This window comes from Sphaerodactylus townsendi, linkage group LG09, assembly GCF_021028975.2.
Source record: "Sphaerodactylus townsendi isolate TG3544 linkage group LG09, MPM_Stown_v2.3, whole genome shotgun sequence".
Lineage (NCBI taxonomy): Eukaryota > Metazoa > Chordata > Lepidosauria > Squamata > Sphaerodactylidae > Sphaerodactylus > Sphaerodactylus townsendi.
Window position 1 is genome coordinate 2,165,447 of NC_059433.1, and position 20,374 is coordinate 2,185,820.

A 20,374-nucleotide genomic window follows, 5' to 3' on the forward strand; every position below is an offset into this window, starting at 1 on the left:
CGATTTTGCAGTCAGTGTCTCTATGGGGTGGCAATTGATCGCATTCTTGCTCCTGAAATACTCTGGCTAAATCCTGGTAAGCCGGTGGAATGCCGGTAGAATCGGGAGCAATTAGAGCGTGCATCGCTGATGAAGCGGGGGGGGGGGGTATGTCAGGAGAAGCCGAGTTTTCCCCCCAATTCATGTGTTCTCCGCAGGGAGGGTCAGTGAATTCTAAGATCCTTTCTTTCCAAATGAATTTTGGTTCATGCAACAACAACCATGGCATGCCCAGAACTATGGAGTGTTTGGCCACTGGCTTTCCAGAATAAAACTAATTTTCTCCCAATGGTCAGCGCAGCCGAGGAGAACCGCTATGCGTTTTGAACTGGGCCGGTCCTTCGATCCCGAGAGGACTGCCGTCCATTTGGGTGAATGGTATGGGCTTAGCCAGGGGGACTCGGTCTAGACCTAGTTCCTCCGCCACCTGGGGCCGCATTAAACAATGGGAGCACCCAGAATCTACAAGGGCTGAGGCTATAATGCGAGTATGTTTAGCGGGGTTGGCCAGAAACGCTTGAATCGTGAATGGGGGCGCTGCCTTCACTCACCGCGATCTGGAGTCGAACCCATATCCATGGGGGCTGAAGAGAGGCAACAGCTGCTTCCCCCTCCTCTGGGTCGCCCGGTAACTCCCTTAGACGAGCCCGTTAGGGGCGGCCCGGATTTGCGTGGTGGCTTGGCAGATGGGGTGCGCGCGTGGAGCGGTTGGCTTCTGTTTTTTCGGGCAGTTGGCGGCTAGATGACCCGGTCCTCCGCAGTAAAGACACAATCCCAGACGGCGACGGCAGCTCGGAGGTGGTCTCGGTAGAGGCTGCTGGGCTTGGCTTGGGAGTCGCAGCGGTGGTCGTAGCGGCGGGTTTTGGGCGTGGGCGGCCGGCACGAGCGTACTCCAAACGAGACGCCACCTGGGACCCCAACTCGATCCAATCAGCAATAGTCGCGGGGAATCCAATTAGAAACACCGTTTCACGCCAGTTTGCCGTCGACAGCATCCGGAAGTATTCACATTTCATGCGCTCAGGCCACTCAGGAGGGAGTCGAGCAGCCGCCGCACGAAATTCACGGGCAAATTCTGCAAACGAGCGGTTGCCTTGCTGGAATGGATTTGATGGTGCGGATGGCTTCATTTTCAGCACCGGATCTTGGAAGCCGAGCCCTTAAGGCTTGGAGGAACGCCCGGCACCGCATCGCGAGTATCCTCACCTTGCAGATTCAAAAGAGTCACAAACCAGTCGGCTGCCGCCCCATCCAAGACGGAACCGATGTCCCGTATTTTTTCGCGTTCAGACCGGGTACAAATCGTCATAGTCCTCCATGTGGGGGTGGAGGTGTAGGATGAAGTAGGGAAGTTTGGAAGCGGTCCCATCGATACGGGCAGGTATTGGAGGTCTGTAATATCCTCTCTCCACGGCCCTTATGGCGCCCGCTGGGGCGTGATATGCGCAGGTTGAGGCAGCGGCGCAGGGGGGGCCGGAATCGGTGGAGGTGGGGGTACCAACGCTGGCGCCGCTGGTGTTCCGGTGGGGAGCCGGTCCTTTGGAAAGGTGGTAGCAGGACCCAGCAGGCAGCCGCCCCTCACCGGCGTTGGCTGTACCAGTGACAGCGTAGAGCTCGAGGCATCCTTGTTCTGCTGCTTCTTCAGTTCCCTCTCCAAGGCTGCTAGCTCTCTCTCCTTGCGCAGATCAATGCATCCTGGTGCGACATGCAAAGCTGCTTTCTCTCGTTCCAGGTTTGTGGCCAGTTCGTCTCGCTGGAACAGCTGCAGTTAGATTCACTTTCGGCGACGCGAAGCGGCCTGGAACAGCTTTCAGGCGTTGGACGCTGTTAAAGTCCAGATTTGGGAGTGTTCCAGGACTTTATCATGGACTGATAGGTTCTGCACATATTGTCGCTGCAGCTGCGTCTTTGGCAGCGGGTCCACCCGAAGGTTGGGATTTCTTTTGGCGCCTTGCTGTCTCCCGGTCCCTTTGCAGGTTTTTCACGCTTCTTAAGCGTGCAGCTGCTCTCGCTCTTCCTCCTCACCCATAGTTGGCGCTCACGGGCCCATGCTTCTTGGGCATCTCGCAGTCGGCCCACTTTCCTCATCCCGAGCTCTCTCTTTGACGTGGGAGGGGGAATAGATCCGGATGGGAATGCCAGGCTTTCCTCGGATTCCTCTCTTCATCTGAACGTCAGGACATCGCTCCACCAGTGGCTTCCACAGGGTGCACCTCCGGTGCAGCTTCTGCTGATCCGGATCTGGGGGGTCCGATCGGAAGCTGGTGAATGCCGGATAATTCCCTCCCAATCCCCGATATAGTCCCGGGTTTCAACGGTGGTGCTTCGGATCGAGGCCCCAGTGCTATGCCACGGTGGGATTCTTGGGAGCATCACCAAAATACGAGTACAGGAATCGTTCAATGGACTCCTGTGTTGCCGCAGATGAAAGGTGGTCAGGCCCGCCTCCTCCGTTGACAGGTTGCACTCCTGAGGTTTGGTAATCCATACGGAAACGGGCAGATATCTCGAATCCACAGGCGCCGACATCCATAGACAGCAGCCCCAAATCGACTCATGTAAGTCCCCATGGTCGTCTCCTCGTCCCTCGTCCCCAACGAAGTAAGGGAAGACTCGTGTTGATACGAGGACGGGAAAGAGTTACCAGCGAGACCCGTTCTCCCGCCGGTTCCTCCAAATCCAGAAGGGAAAGCTCGAGCCCTCTTTGGGGGCTACCGCACCTTCCGGAGAAATATTCAACCTCTCCATGCCGAGACACCAGAGGTCCACTGCACTAGGAAGATAGATGAACTAAGATTCCTGCCACAATGTAAGGAATTCCATAGAAGCAGAAATAAAAGGCTTTTTTGGTGTAAAAGACCGTTTATTCAGACATCCTAGAAAGCTCACGTACACGACGTGGCAGGAATAAAGTCTCCCGCCAGAAGCACAGGTTATAACTCTGTCCATCCCATCCCCCCTCCCGGATTCCCATGGGAACGGAGGTCTCATCTCCCTCGCAGAGATAAGGTCTCCGCTGCAGAAGCTGGCCCATCGCCCGGGTTGTGGAATGTAGTCAAGGCCAGGCGGCTGACCCGCTCATCAACACCATTGAATCCTTTACAGCATGGCTGCGAACATCAAGACCAGCAACAAACAGTTCTTCAAGTACATCAAAAGCAGGAAGCCAACAAGAGCTCAAGCATGAAATTGCTGATGTTCTCACTTTAATATGTAACTTATCCCTGAAATCTGCCTCCATCCCTGAAGACTGGAAGATGGCCAATGTCACACCAATCTTTAAGAAAGGGTCTAGGGGGGATCCAGGAAATTACAGGCCAGTCAGTTTGACATCTGTTCCTGGTAAATTAGTAGAATCTATCATTAAAGATAAAATTATTAAACATGTAGAAAAACAAGACCTGCTGAGGAAGAGTCAGCATGGCTTTTGCAGAGGCAAGTCCTGTCTTACAAACTTACTAGAGGTCTTTGAGGGTGTTAAACAGGCATGTGGATAAGGGGGAACCAGTGTACATTGCCTACTTGGATTTCCAAAAGGCTTTTGACAAAGTTCCTCATCAGAGACTGTTGAGAAAACTCAGCAATGAAGGAATAAGAGGGGAAGTCCTCCTATGGATTAAAAACTGGTTGAGGAACAGGAAACAAAGGGTGGGTATAAATGGGAAGTTCTTACAATGGAGAGACGTAGGGAGTGCTGTCCCCCAAGGATCCGTTTTGGGACCAGTGCTCTTTAACTAATTCATAAATGACCTGGAAGTAGGGGTGGGTAGCGTGGTGGCCAAGTTTGCAGATGATATCAAATTATGTAGGGTGGTGAGAACCACAAAGGATTGCGAAGAGCTCCAAGCGGACCTTAATAAATTAGGTGAGTGGGCTAAGAAATGGCAAATGCAGTTCAATGTAGCAAAATGCAAAGTGATGCACATAGGAGCAAAAAATCCAAACTTCACATACACACTACAAGGGTCAGTGCTATCAGTCACAGACCAGGAAAGAGATTTGGGCGTCTTAGTTGATAGTTCCATGGGAATGTCAACTCAATGCATGGCAGCTATGAAAAAGGCAAACTCTATGCGGGGGATAATTAGGAAAGGAGTTGAAAATAAAACTGCAAGGATTGTCATGCCCTTATATAAAGCCGTGGTGTGACCACACTTGGAGTACTGTGTTCAGTTCTGGTCGCCACATCTCAAAAAGGATATAGATGAGAGAGAAAAAGTGCAGAGAAGGGCAACGAGGATGATTGAAGGATTGGAGCACCTTCCTTATGAGGAGAGGCTGCAGCATTTGGGACTCTTTAGTTTGGAGAGGAGACATCTGAGGGGGGATATGATTGAAGTCTATAAAATTATGCATGGGGTAGAAAATGTTGACTGAGAGAAATTTTTCTCTCTTTCTCACAATACTAGAGCCAGGGGGCATTCATTGAAAATGCTGGGGGGAAGAATTAGGACTAATAAAAGGAAACACTTCTTCACGCAACGTGTGATTGGTGTTTGGAATATGCTGCCACAGGAGGTGGTGATGGCCACTAACCTGGATAGCTTTAAAAAGGGCTTGGACAGATTTATGGAGGAGAAGTCGATCTCTGGCTCCCAATCTTGATCCTCCTTGATCTGAGATTGCAAATGCCTTAGCAGACCAGGTGCTCAGGAGCAGCAGAAGCAGAAGGCCATTGCTTTCACATCCCGCATGTGAGCTCCCAAAGGCACCTGGTGGGCCACTGTGAGTAGCAGAGTGCTTGACTAGATGGACTCTGGTCTGATCCAGCAGGCTAGTTCTTATGTTCTTATGTCACTTTGTCGTCCTCAATCACTGTGATTACTAATTGAATTTATAAGATGCCCTTCCCCATATGGGCTTGGGGCGTTGTGCAACATAAAAACATAATAAATACATTAAAATCATAAAAATTCATACATATATGTTACAAAATTCTAAGGGGAGTGATGATGAAACCAGACCCCAAACTCTGTTCATACTGGCTGGGGGGAGAGCGGGGGGCGGGGGGGGGGGGCGGGGAAGGAAACAAGATAGGAAGAAAAGGGGAAAGGGAGGGGAAAATAAGAGTAGAGGGAGTATAAAGGGGAGACCAAACAGATGTAATGCCATTGCTGTCCTCAACCATAGGCCTGGTGGAATAGCTCTTTCTGACAGACCTTGTGGAACTGTGACAAGTCCTGCAGGGCCCTGCTCTCATTCAACAGAGTTTTTGAGCCAGAAAACTCCAGTAGGTTGTCATTTACTGAACGATTGGCTCTTGGGGGGGCATATCTGGAGAGGTGATCCCACAGGTATGAAGAGTCTGAAGGCTTTAAAGGTGAGAACCAAAACCTTGAATTTGATTCAGCACTCCACCTGGAACCAGTGAGGCTGGTGGAGCATTGGTTGGATATGCCTCAGCCAGGGTGTCCCAGTCAGCACCATGCTGCCAGATACTGCACATCTAGAGCTTTTGAAGCAGCCTCAGGCATAGCCCTGTATGGAGCAAATTGTAGTAGTCTAGCTTGGAGGTGACCATTGAGTGGATCACAGTGGCTGGTACAGAAAGGGGGCCAGAAGCCTTACCTGCCACAGGTGGTAAAATGCCAGGAGGGCTACATTTGTAATCTTGGCCTCCATCTGACTCATGGTGATGTCAGTGATGTTTTCAAGTCAAGAGGAATTCAGAGGTGGTTTGCCAATGCCTGCCTCTACATCACGGTCCTTGCACTCCTGGAACGTTTCCTATCCAAATTATTTGCCAGGACTGACCTTGCTTTGCTTCTAAGATCTGAGAAGATCAGGCTAGCCTTAGTTTTCTTTAAATGCTTGAAACAAACAAAAAGTAAAACTCCTCAAGCATAACTGGTGATCAGGGACTAGAACAGATATGTGCAGCCTCTCTTATGTCAATCGTCTGTAATAAAAATGTTCTTACACATAAAAAAGGAAAGCCACTTAAAAGTATTAAATGTTGGTGAGTTTAATTGGACAAATATGCAGTCCTTGTTTAACAAATACTCTTTATTTACTCAGTATTACTATTGTTACCTTCTAAAACCTCACCTTAACAAAAAGATAATTTACCACCTATCAATAAGCAAAGAAAGTTGATTCACTGGTAGTATATAATAGAGTATAAGTTTCAGAATGCTGATTTGTTAAACTTAAAATTAAATTTTATAAGCTATTAAATGCTAGACTTTATAAGCTTGTTATTATATAGAAGAAATACATGCATCCATTTAACTTCAGACATTTATTTAATCTTTGCTACACACTTTGTAAATTTATTGCTTCTTTAAATGAACGTATCCCGATCAGTTCCAAAAAATCCACAGCAGTCGAGGCAAATAAATCCTGTCAACAAAGCTATAGGGTGAGTTTTGCCTCTTTCCAAAGCAGCAAGTCAAAAGGTACAGTCATTTCCTACCTTTCATCATATAGAAAAAGAAAAACATACCAATTTAGATTCCAAGGATCAGCAACCACCCTGACCATCCAAATAACACAGGTCAGAAATCGTCTTCAGTTTTAAAGTATGCAAAAGCATTTGCAGAGAATTAAAAAAAAACCCCACTGAGCTACTCCAAGATCCAGGGGCTTCAGGCATGAAGTAGAAAAGAACAGAATTCAGTCAGCCGCAAATGTCTCCATGGCAACAGTGAACGTGCCCCCCCCTCTGCTATTACTTACGCAACATTTCATCACAAAAGGACTCTCCTACCAGCCTAGCCAGAACCTTCCAGCTCCTTCCCGCTGCAGTTGTGGTCTTTCTGTTTATTTTAGATACACCCAAACAAAAAACAAGATATTTGGGTTAAAGCAAAATACATTCTGACTGCCACGCACCACGCTACCTCCCGGGCAAAAAGGGGCACTTTGGACCTTCCACAACGTTTCTGCTTAATACCAGTTCTGCTTTGAAATCCATGTCATGCCTTCCTTAATGCAATTCTTTCTGCTGCAAGTCATGTGGCTAGAAAATGTGTTGATAGTTTTGATGAAGAAAGAGGGGAAAACCTAAAATAGGTACAGATATTTTATGTATGTATACTGACAGTAAACTTCATGTTCATTTATTTTTACCTGATATTTGGCATATAAAACAAAGGCATTGTTTGGAGGGCAATCTGTTTGTAACTTCATTTACTGAAAAAATCTCTATCTGCAATTAAAACTATGTACACAATCACAAATAATGGTGTGGCAAATCAGCTGCAGTTGTTTACCATAGCTAGGTATCAAAGTGAGGTGTTTGGAAGTCCAAAGGGGCAGTCGGGCGGGAGGGGGGGGGGGCGGTCAGCCACTTTGAACTCTTTTGTGGAATTTGCTGACTATTCTACTTCTATTATACTTAAAATAGATCATTTTCACAAGCAGGCCAGTCTCCCCACTTCATCCAGATATGGGGAGGATCCGCCACTGAAGTGTGTATGTGCAACTTGATTACATTTTTCCTACACTGTCTATACAGTGGGAAAGATGTATGAAATCCTTATCTGTTAACTATAATTGTACATGCCTCAGTAAATATTTTAAGGCAAGAACAACTCCTAGGAGGAAAACTAGCCAAGCAATGTGTATGCATTCACTGACAGTACAAATGCCCAATATATTCAGACACATCATGACTGCAAAATCTGAAAGAACAAAACTCAGGGTAAAACTCAGGAGGGCAACCAAAATAATAAAAGGTCTGGAATACAATGCAAGCCCATGTTACAAAACATTGGCAAGCTATCATACAAAGGAAGCAAAGAAAGAAGTCAAAATTGTACTAAAGTCCTTTGAAATAAACTTATCTTATGTGGTTTCTTGTCAGGGGGATGCAATCTAAGTGATTGAAATACATTCCAAGAACCATGCAACTGCTTGAAATAACAAATAGCTGCTCCTAGAAAGATGTATGTAACCAGCCTGATATATGTATCCACTGCCATCTGTGCACACTTTCCTTGATCTTTATGGCTTCATACGCTTTGTAGACAGCTAGGCTTCCCCTGGTACTCCTGTCCCATGGGAACTGTGTTACATCTGTTATTTCATAGGGCACAAAGCCAGATGGCTCTCTCTCTTGTTATCTGCCACCAACCTTGGGGTGCCTTAGTTCCAAAGACCGTTTTTCACACATTCTTGGGGAAATGGGAGGGGGGTTCCGTAAAGGGGACTTTGAATGCTGGCTTCATCAGAACTGGCTTTGCCAAGTGTGGTGCTCTGATGCCTATTCAATAAATGCTACTCTCTACTCTGCATTGGTCAGACCTCACCTGGAATTCTGTGTTCAGTTCTAGGTACCGCAATTTAGGAAGGATATTGACAAGCTGGAATGTATCCAAAGGAGGGCAACCAAAATGGTAAAAGGTCTGGAATCCATGACCTACGAAGAGAGACTTAGGGAGCTGTGGATGTTTAGTCTGGAGAAGTGAAGGATAAGGGGGGACATGATAGCTGTCGGTTCAGCCTGGTTGTTGGGGGAAGGGAGCTCTGGTCCGTGTGAATCTGTTTTGTGAAAGTATTATTCTGCTGCTTCTTGGCTTCTTATCTCCTCTGAGCTAGTGAAGGCCACAAACCTCGGCCTGTAGTTGCAGCTGTGGAATGAATGGTGGGTGGGGGAAGGGTTTTGCTGGTTACTTTTTATTATCAGAGTCTCCGCTGGAGCAACAGAGATTTCTTGGCACTGTACAGGACTTATCTTGCCTGCAGTAAAGAAATCTTTGCTCATCAACAAGTGTTTCAATTGTCTGGTCAAAGGAGGTTCTGACAATAGCTATGTTTAAATATCTGAAGGCATGCCATGTCGAAGAGGGAGCAAGCTTGTTTTCTGCTGCCTCAGAGCCTAGGACACGGAGTAATGCATTCAAGGTGAAGGAAAAGAGATTCCACCTAAACATCAGGAAGAACTTTCTGACTATCAGGTCTGTTCAACAGTGGAATTCACTGCCTCAGAGAGTGGTGGAGTCTCCTTCTTTGGAACTTTTTAAACAGAGGCTGGATGAACATATGTTGAAAGTTCTTTGATTGTGTGTTCCTGCATTGCAGGGGGTTGCACTTGACAGCCTCTGTGGTCTCTTCCAACTCTATGATTCTATGATTGATACTTGAGTCTATTGGCTTCAAGTTACAAGACCTAACATTAAGCCAGTTCTCCCAGACTACTATGGATGGAGCTACAGGCAGGAACACTATTGACAATGCAGCCAATGGCAACCATGGAGCCTGAGGTGCAAACTGCAGGTGCCAAGCTGTCAAGAATGTCCTGAAAGACCTTGGAGAGGGGCCCCTACAGCTCTGACCAGAGTGGAAGAGACACCTCTGAGATCTTTCTGCTGGGAGCAGATTGGACACATTCCTTCCCACTGGGCCTTGTGGCTAAGGGTTATACCAAACCTCTGTGTGAAGATCAAGGAGGGTGGGAAGAGATGCTGGAAATTGAATGGTGAGAACCCCTTATGTGGGAAGGGACAGGTGAGAGAGACAGCTTTCCTATGATGGAGTCATGAAGAACTGAGATGGGATCTCCATCTTTTGCAACAGCAAAAGCCTAGCTTCTGCCAACAGCCTAGCTTCTGGCCAACCATCTGTGATGGATGTCCAACAACCTGTGATGTCGAGGGCCAGGCCAGGGCTGAAGCCCAGGCACCGGAAGCACCCCAAGCTCCCTCGGTCCAGGTGGGACGACAACAGAAGGAGCTGAAAGCAACTTTCAATGGGGACCCCGAGAAACTACCCTATTTTCTCATGCAGGTGGGCTCCTACATGAGAATGATGAGAGATGAATTTGTGACTGATATAGAGTGGATGTGTAAGGTCAGGGAACTGCTGGAAGGTGGAGGGCTGTTTGAGGACAACGCCCTAGAGTTACAATTCTTTGACTGATTCATGCTGTCCCCGAGGCAGCAGTTCGAGGACCCATTCCTGGAAGATGAGGCCCAGGCGCAACTCCAACACCTTCGCCAGGACTCATGATCTGTGGCTGACTATGCAGGAGAATTCCTGCATAGGGATGGCCTAGACCCATCATGCTACAGTGGGCACCCCCTTCGGGGGAGGGCGGTATAAAAGTGGAATAAATAAATAAATAAATAAATAAATAAATAAATAAATAAATAAATAAATAAATAAATAAATAAAATATACTGATGGATGGATCTGCCTGGCCAGGGATGCGGAAGGATGACTGAAAGAGGTGCAGTGCTCCCAACAATGAGCGACGGGACCCCCACAAGGTGCAGCTCTGAAGCCCAGGGAGTAAAAATGAAGATAGCAAGGTCAATAGGTGGGAGCATCTGAATAGAAGTATCCTGGCCTTTGTTTCCTTTGTCTATAGTCCATAGACTTCATTGTTACTCATACTTCTATTCAGATGCCCACACCTATTGACCTGGTTGTCTTCTTTGTTACTCACAGACAATGTTTCTTCACCCACCCTGGACACTCCAACAGGTATATATACTCCACTTGCTTTCCCAACATCAGATCCTCTGAAGATGCCAGCCACAGATGCAGGCGAAACGTCAGGAGAGAATGCTGCTAGAACATGGCCATACAGCCCGGAAACCACACAGCACCCAAGTGATTCCGGCTGTGAAAGCCTTCGACAATACACTGTTTATAATTGTTTCCTCTGGAACTTGTTTGTGGGAAGTGTTAAGTCAGCCACAGGTAAATACAAGAATCAGAAAAAAGTTACGTTTCTGGAAGGGGCATGGAATAATGTACAAACTACATGGTACTCACACAGCCTCATAAATGACATGACTTGAAGTACAAAAACAATTTGAAGAAACCCATTATAAAAAAAACCCATAAAAGCCACAATTTAAAAACTCCAATTAAGACTGCCAATATATTAAAAACTAATTTAAATGTAGTCCTACATATCAACTGCCTTCAAGCCCTTCCTGAGAATTGACTTTAAGTGGGCCAGGCATACCTCTCTGGGGAGCTTGTTTCATAAGGAGGTATATAATATGTATATACACATTTCATACATTAAAATATGTTTATTTTATTTTATTTTAAAAAATAATGATTTAACATATTTGTATGCCCTCGTCTCTCTGGCCATGAGTTTGCAGGCTGTAGTGGAGTGGTTAAAGCACAATTGCCTAAAATGAAACCCATCAAAGATGAAGGTCCAGTGCTTTCTGAGTCACTGAGGCCCAGGAATGCCCCCATCTGCTGGTGCATGAAGCACTTCCACAGGGGTCAGGGGAGCAACTCTGTGTGCTTGCTGGCAACAGAACAGCAAGACTCTTTGCAGGTGGAGTGGGTGTGCCAGCCCTGGGGCACAGCTACTCCCTTAGGACAGTACTGCCCAGCTTCCTTCCTAATGAAGATGAATAATTATGATTTAACAAATCAAATGCTTGGAAAAGAGTCCAGGCAAGCATCTGTGGAGAAATGGCTCTTCCTCTTTTTTCTGTTATTCCTCCCCTCCTCCCATCCGGTATCACAGATTTGGAGGACTTAGAAATTCCAAAGAAATATCAGGTAGTGCTACCTGACCTAGGGGGAAAAGATATCTTGATCCAGTCTGACAAGGTCAAAGGAGGGTGGGGTCTGGGATCTGACACATTGCTGGGTGGGAGAGGGGAGAGGGCTCTTTTGCAGGTTTTTCTGCTGGGACACAGAAGGAAGAAGACCTCTTGCCAGGGGTGTAAAGGGAGCAGCCATTTTTGAGCCATGTGCTCTTCCAGGGAGCACACCCAGCCTGCCAGGTAATGAGAACGCTTTGAGAATTGCAATCTTCTAAGCTTTAAGGACCTATCCTATTTTCAACAACTGCTAGCTAGGGTATGTAAAGAGACGGGGCAGGGAATTTGCGTTTCTATCTTTGGAAACCCTTTGCTTTGGAAACCCTTGCTCAATCTGGTGCTGTGGTAAAAGATACTTGTGACTTTTATTTTTAATAAATCCTTTCAAAACCTTAGATGTGTTTTCTGTGCCATGAATGCCCCACTGTCTTGGCGTTATCTAAGTAGGAGGAGAGAGGAAGGCTGAGCAGCTTTTCCTCCAGGATCTCCAATCTACCCTGTGGAACCCAGGAGAGGGGAACCAAGGGGAAACTGAGGCAGAGCCTGGAAAGGAAGCTGGGGAATCCTGATCTTCCACAGCGAGCAGTCCTCAAATGATCAGGTGGTGGCAGCGGTTTACCCAGAGAGAAAGCTAGCCCTCCCCAGGAAAAGTTGGCAACCCCTGGGAGAGTGCAGAGAGTGGCATAGGGCCTGCCAGGCAAAGGAAGCCCATTCCACTACAGCAGTGGTGGCAAACCTTTGGCACTCCAGATGCTCATGGACTACAATTCCCATCAGCCCCTGCCAGCATGGCCAATTGGCCATACTGGCAGGGGCTGATGGGAATTGTAGTCCATAACATCTGGAGTGCCAAAGGTTCGCCACCATGGCACTACAGTATCTATGTGGAATCTAGTTTGTAATGTGGGAGCAGATTAGCAATGCAACATAATAATACAGGACAATATTTCCCTTTTGAAGGCACCCATTCTCAAGAGGAAAACAAATGGCTTAATGCAATTAAATTTAGTTCTGACTAATCCTGTCAATGGTTACTTACATGTAAATCCTACTGAATTTAATGGTATTTAGTCCCTGGTGATTGGACACAGGATTGTAATACTGAATGAAATGGAATGGGCTTCAGACTTGAATATCTCTTGTTAGATTGTGTGCAAAGTCTCCAATCCTCACACAAAAACATTTTTTGAACTGTGTTTGCTGTGTTTACTAAAGTATCATAATTTCACGTGCACACACAATCCCCTGCCTCTCCCACACTGGCATTATTTCTTGTCAATGTTCAAAATGCTGCTTAATCTCAAACAGCTTCTTGGGGCAGTGCAAAAAGAGCCAGGAACAAACAGGAGATTTGAGATGCAGATTAAATACCTGTAATGCATACACCTACTAGCAAAAGTAATATTATCCCTGGGCCCCAACAGCCTTAACACTGGTTTACTGAGATGTGGAAATCAACCTCTAATTTCATTCAAGCAGAAATTATCTTTGATATCTTTAAAACAAATTTTAAGAGATATTGAAATTTTTACTTCTTTCTGTTTCTCAACAACCCTCTAAACATGTTGCAATAAAGATGGAAATTGCCCCTCCATGAGTCAATCAGCATAGGAAAGCACTGAATATATGCAGTGCATAAAAGCATGACAAAAAGTCTTCAAGACATTATTTAAGGGAAGAAATGACAGTTCCTTGCAAAAAAAATTTAAAAGAAGGGATGCAACACGTAAGAAAACCTGCACGTGACACATTATTGCTCATAACAGGTAAATCTGAATGGGGACGGCCTAGAAAAGTTGAAGATGATTTGGTGAAGGACAAGATGTCATTCTTTAGGCTGCCAAAGCCAGTGCTAAGACTGAATAAAAAATGCAGAAGGCAATAGTAATAAGGTGAAATTAATGAATTAATGAATTAATTGATTTGATTTGTATGCCATCCTCCCCACAAGGGCTCAGAGTGGCTTGTAGCAGTAAGCGGGTAACCCATATCCATGAGCACCACCTATCTGGTCACATGGGGGGGTGCAAAATGGCCCCCCACAGACCAAAGTCTTCTGCGGGCCTGCTGGGTGTCCCTAGCCCGGCCCTGAAAGAGGCTGAAGATGAGGCAGCAGGGCCGGCACTAATGGAGGTTGAGCAGGGAGGGGCGGTAGCAGCCAGCGGGTTGCAGCAAGCCATGGGCCCACTGGCTGCCGCCACACACCTCCAGGTCAACCTCCACCGGCACCAGCCCTGTTGCCTCCAAAGATGAGGCAACCGCCAATGGAGGTTGAGTGGGGACGGGTGGCAGCAGCCAGCTACTCATGGCAACCTGTGGGCCCGCCAGCTGCTGCCATCCTTCCTGGCTCAAGTGGTGCAGGGGGAACTCCCGGAGGTGTTGCCCCCGGGTGCCGTTTCCCCCCGATATGCATCTGGCATTAAGTAATATATAAAATTGATAAACAAACAGTCAACAATTAAAACAGTTAAAACAATTAAAACAGTTATAATAATTAAAATCCAACCTAGTCTAATTAAAATATGTTTGAATTAAAATCGACTAAAAGCTTACTTTCAAATCAGAGTTAAAATAACACTGGCAACAGATGCCAGTTAAAGCAGATAGGGAATTAGGATTCGGGCAGGCAACAAGTTTAATTGAAAGTAGATTATTATATTTTCAATTTCAGTTTGCAGTTTTTGGGGCCTCAACCAAAAGCCTAGCGGAACAGTGCTGCTGTCAGGTTCTGTTTCATGGGAGTTGCGTTGTTGCTGGGCTTTCTGCTGTTGTGTTTTGTTCCTGCAGGTGCCTTATCTCGGTAGGGCCTGGCCTTGAGGGCCGAGAGAAATAGTCAAGTGAATACTTTCCAAATCCAAATCCAAAACCTTTATTAGGCATAAAACCAGTGCCAAGGTGAATACTTTACTGTCTTGGTTCACATGGGGGTGGGGTGGGGGGGGGTAAAATTTTGCAACATATTATCCAGACTTCTGCTTTCTACCTGTCTTAAGCAATAAAACCTTAGAACTTTCAAGTGTTTCATTGTCTATCAGGGGAGTTCTGACATTAAGTCTGATCTCCAAAAAGTTGCCAACTTCATGCTTCCATCGCCAGCTGAAGTTGTGCATGTTTTATCGGTGATTTTAGTGCTTCTTCAAGGACTGGTGGGGGCCCCTCCACCGGAGGTTCCTACCCCGCCATGCATCAAATGATTTCTACGTTCCTCGAAGTGGAGGAGGATGAAGCTCTGAAGTCTGATACCACTTCAGCAGATCACTGGTACAGCATGTGGTGGGGTCTCAATGAAGAACATTTGACTTGGCTAGGGGTACTAGTTTAAGTGTGCTGCCCTCCAGTAGTTGCCCTCTCGGCTGGGAGCCTTTGGATTACAAATTGTTACATTGGGCTGACCCAGGAGTGGGTTTGCAGCCCTCTTGTCATTTGGATTGTGAATGCCTTCCTGTGGATTACAAAGCAGCGCAGACTGCGGACTCCGTTGGGGGTGCCCATTCACGACGTACGTGAGAGGCATTGGTCCCAAGTGCTAGGGCTCGATCCCAGCTAGTGGAATCCAGAGTTGAGCGGTCAAAGCCACGCATGGTTCATCCCACCTGTAAGAGCAGTGGCAAAAGAGGGCTCAGCCTCAGACACTGGCAGTGAGGCCGATCCCTGAGCTCAATAACGAAGCGAATATGAGGCAAGATTCTGGGAGATACAACGTGCAGTGGAGCTTTTGCACGCCAGGGCACAGAATGCTGAAGTGCAGCTGACCACAATGATGTGGGGGCGCTCCGGGAGGGGGTTGTGGCTGACTGGAATGTGGACCTGTTTCATCGTCAGGCAGCTGAATTGCATACCCTTCCTATGGCTTGAAAATCCATTTCTCGAAGAGCAGGCGAAAAGGGACATTATGAAAATGCATCAGGGGAGTAATTTGTGGAAATTTCTGAGCTATTTCATGCTATAGCTAGCAAAATCCCTGACTGGCCTGACCAAGTCTTAGTGCATGCTTTCACAGAAGCCTTGAACCCAGAGCTGCATAAATAGGTGTTGATTGGTGAAAACCCTACGACAGTGGTAGCGAACCTATGGCAAGGGTGCCAGAAGTGGCACTCAGAACCCTCTCTGTGGGCACGCGCAAACAGAGTTCATCATGTGGGGGGAAATCGCCCCCTTCACATCTAGGCTGGCTTGGGTTGCTGGGCTCGATTATTAGCATTAAACCTAAGACCTAGTTTTGGGGAAGCAGTGTAGGTAACCCTGTTAAGTGCTGTTAAACCCCACTGATTTTCATGCGAAGAACTACAGTGCATTCCTTTACCTGGGAGTAAGCTCAGTTGCTGGCAATGGGGCTTGCTTCTGAGTAAAACCTCCTAGGGTCGTGATTCACCCGTTCGAAGAGTTGCATGGTTGCTTCAAAGCAAAGCCACCAACTACCACCCAGCTTACTCCCGAGTAACACAGCCCACCCTCAGGAGTTTTTTTTCAAATCCATTTTTCTAAACTAAAACCTCAGTATTCAAGTTAAATTGCCATGTTGGCACTTTGTGATAAATAAGTGGGTTTTGGGTTGCAATTTGAGCACTCGGTCCCGAAAAGGTTCACCATCACTGCTCTATGACTCTCATGGAGTGGATTACAATGGCGGGTGAAGCTGACAGTGGTCAAGTCCTTTGAAGCTTGACAGTGGTCAAGTCCTTTGAAATGAAATCAACTGGGGCTCACCGAACTGTGCAACCTGCCCCCTCAGGACCGCGCAAGACGCCAAGCTGTCTACCAGCTAAAGAAGAGGAAATGACCTACACTTGTTGGCGAAGATTGGAACTTTGTATTGTGGAGAGAGTGGGCACCTAGCAGCTACCTGCAAGGCTGAACACCACTCAGACAAAGTCAACTTAAAAGAAGAACTTGATTGATTTGGGTCGCCCTAGCTACAGGGTGCTGGAACTGAGGATTCTTGTCCTCAGATTTATTTATTCTATTTACAAAACCAGAAAGCAACCAATCAGCTTTCCTCTTCCCCCACAGTTCCTGGTCTCTCATTGGTGCTGACGGAGCTACATAGTTTCGCTTGGCTGTAGCTCCCCAGCCCTGTTTCCCGCTCCAATGCAAGAAGGCAGGAACTGGTGGTTGCTGGGAATTGTAGTCCTGACATCCTGCTCCCTCTAAGGCCCCTTCACCTGGCCTGTCTGAGTTGGCACATTGAAATGCCCACACCAGCCGTGGGGCCAATACATGGACTGGACACCCACTTGTTAAACTCGGAGGGGAGGTCCTTTCATGCAACCAGGTACTGCAGTCATCCTCTGTGGAGGTGGGAGTCAATGATAGTGCTTATCTCTTGGTGAAGCTCACAATTAACCTTGTACAAAGGAGCTGGAGGGAGAGCTGGGTGCCAGGTGTCCAAAGGAGCAGCCTTTTTCAGTGAACTATAATGGAGAACCAGATGGACATGTTTAAAGGTTTTTGGGAGTTCGAGTTCAACAGCTACTGGATTAATCATCCAGGAGACTCGCAAGGGACCAATAAATTTGGTGCCCAGTTTCCTAGTCCCCGGAAGTCCCTGTAAGTTTTTGGTAGAAAGGTACGCCCAATCCCCCACAGTATAAACAACTTGTTGCCTTTTTCGGTCTGTGAACCTTTTGGAATCCGCTTTAGCCTTGGCCAAAGAGTCCTGTACCACATGCCAAGTGGTGCGCAGAGATGTAGATCCGCTGGACCATCCGAGACAGTACCCTCCAGTGGAAATGGATTACTGTCCTGCCCATATGCCACTTGGAAAGTGCTAGTATGCACAGCATTATTATATACGAACTCGGCGAAGGGGCCCAAAGAGGCTCATATGTACTGCCACCATGGCCAGGCCTGGAGATGCTCCCACACACTAACAGTGATGCTGTGTTTTGGCCCAGAGAGACTCCCAAATGCTGATGCCACAACTAAGCTCAGAGAGCACTGTACTGTTGATTGTACATGGGAATACATCTCACTCAATTGTACATGGGAATACATCTCACTGAATTAAACTGATTTCAGTGCACAATTATTGAACAACGAGCAATAAAGCCCATTGTGCAAAAAAAAAGGAATGGGCTCTAGAAAACTGTTGATTTGGTCAATTCCCATGAACCCGGTAGTAAGCCTCTCTGAGGTCCAGTTTAGTGAAAATGCACCTTTTCCCTAAGCTGGCCAACAAATCCTTGATTAGTGGAAGGGGACATTTGTTGGAATTTGATACAGCATTCAACTCCCTATAGTCAGTGCAAAGGCGCAGGGAACCATCTTTCCTTTTGACAAAAAGAACCGGAGCTGCAAAGCTACTGGTAGTTTTTATAATAAGTTTCTAGCCAAATTTTTCACCAGAAATTAACATAGTGCAGCGTCCTCATTGGGGCTCACCGGGTACAACCTTCCCCTAGGTAACTTTGCCCCAGGAATAATTACAATTTTACAGTCCAAGATACGATGTAGAGGTAGCGCATCATATTCCCTTTCTTCAAAAACAGTTGTCAAGTCCTGATACGGATTTTGAATGTCGGGGTGATTCGTTTCCTGAAGACCATTAGCCTGCCCTGACACTGGAGTCTCAGGGGGACATTCCTGGACATGGTCCTCGCAGGGAGCATCAGTGAAATGAAATTAGGGGTTAGCCTATAAATTCATTGGGTTATGATCCACCAACCATTGCATGCCCAACACCAAAGGATATTTGGAAGGTGTTCCCAAAGTTGGGCATACTGTATCAGGTCTTTAGCCATTTTAAAGTGAAAGGGTATCCCAACCATGGGACTACCGTCCATCTGGGTGAACTGGATGGGGTGCCATAACGGAATTAAATCTCATCCAAGTCCTTCGATTACACTAGGATGTACAAAATAGTGGGTGCAACCAGAATGCACTAGGGCTTGAACTAACATCCTGGTATTCTTTGGCTGATTGGTAAGAGTTAGTGAAAGTACAATGGGTTTACCCCCAGCACTCACCCCATCCCCTTTGGCTGTCGCCTTCATTGCTGACCAAGAAGTTGACAGGCAGCCACCTTCTCCCTCCGAATCCGCAAAGGAGGGGTCAACCTCCATGGTGTATCTCCCAGTCTTTGGTTTACTTGATTTGGCACTGGGGCACTTGGCTGATGAGAGGGCCACCAATATAGGAACTGGCTTGGCTGGGCAGGTAGCTGCAAGATGCCCACTGTCGCCACAATACAAACATAACCCCAACCTTCTCCTACGGGCATTGGGGTTACTGTACAAGTCAGTGGTTTGCGGGCACCAGAAGCCCCTGCAGTTGAGCGTCGAGGCAGCATGGCCTTGGTTTCAAACAATTTCACCACAGTCATTCGGGCATAGTATCTCCAGCCAACAAGATCCACTTTTCAAGATTGTTTGGCTTGCCCCCATTAGGGCCCATTTGTGGCGCTCCGGGTTCAGTGCCTCGGTAAATGCATAGACCAACATCTGGTTGGACCAGTCCGAGATTCTACTGGCCACCGCTTGGAACTGGTCTGAAAACTCTACAAATAACTGGTTGCCTTGGCACATCTTCATCAGCTCCTGTTTAGCTTGTGTGCCTATAAATGGGTTTTCAACATGGCTGCGCAGGGCTCTCAGAAATCGGGGCAAAGTGCATAGTTAATCCGCTTGCCGATTGAAGAGCTCAACGTACCAATGGGCTGCCGGTCCCTCCAGGAGGGCCCCAACATCATGAACTCATTCTCTCTCGCTCTGGTACTGCTGTCCGTAATCTTGCATATGGAAATCTTGCACCAGGAAATATGGTCGCCGTTTGGGTGATCCATCAAAGCGTACTGACATCCATCTTCTTGCTGGGGTAGGCGCGGACATGGACAGGATCCTGATTTCTGGAACCACCACCTGTGGCACACTTTGCATTCCTGTTCCCCCAGCAGCCCCAGTGGTTGTCAGCACTGAGGTGGCCCCACTTCCCTGGCTCCCCTCCCAATGGGTTGTTGATGAGCTGGGTTAGTTGGCCTTTGGCCATCAGGGCTCTTGTTCGAAGATGTTCTGACATTGTTGTGACATTGATGAGAAAAGCATTTAGAAATGAAATTTTGCACAGGCATTATGATGGGAGATTGAAAGTGGATGGTAAAGAAATCATTATTCTGAAGGGAATACCCAGTAAAATCCTGAATGCTAGAAAAGATTATGCGGAGTTAACAGCCACTCTGCAGAAAAAGAGTATTTATTACAAGTGGGAATTTCCAGAAGGATTGTCATTTCAGTTTAAGGGGGGTAGAAAAGTTGTGGCTAGTAAAGTAGAAGCAGTTGATTTTTTGAAGAAATTTTAAAAAGAACTAAAGTAGATAAGATCTTATTCTATTTTTATACTTGAGATAATTCCTGTTAAGGAACTAGCGCTTTCTTTATCCTATCTCCCCTTTACAGATATTTAGGAGTAGAGCTCCAGAAAGGCTTGTGTTTGTGTTGATTTTTAAATTATACTTAGGTTGTATTTCATTTATATAATAAAGTATGAACATTGTTGTGTGGTATGTTAATGGACTAAATAGTCCAATGAAAAGGAAAAAAGTATTTAACTATTTGTTAAAACAGGATGCGCAAATTGTATGCATTCAAGAGACACATATACTGGGTAAGGATATTCGGTTTATTAAAAATCCAAAACTAGGAATTGATTTTGTTGCGGCAAGAAATAAGGGGAAGAGGGCAGGAGTAGTGATGTATATTAAGGAAAAGTACAAGCCCAATTTAGTTTATAAAGATTTAGAAGGATGCTTTTTGTTAGTGAGTACTGCTATTAATGGTTTAAATATATTGACTGTAGGAATATATGCTCCCAACACAGGG

General features: G+C 46.5%; 1 protein-coding gene across 7 annotated transcripts in view; it reads right to left on the reverse strand.

The window, feature by feature from the left end:
- The window catches only part of CTNND2 (catenin delta 2), a 655,193-nt gene that overhangs the window by 524,644 nt on the left and 110,175 nt on the right, over positions 1–20,374 (reverse strand). The window lies entirely within an intron of this gene.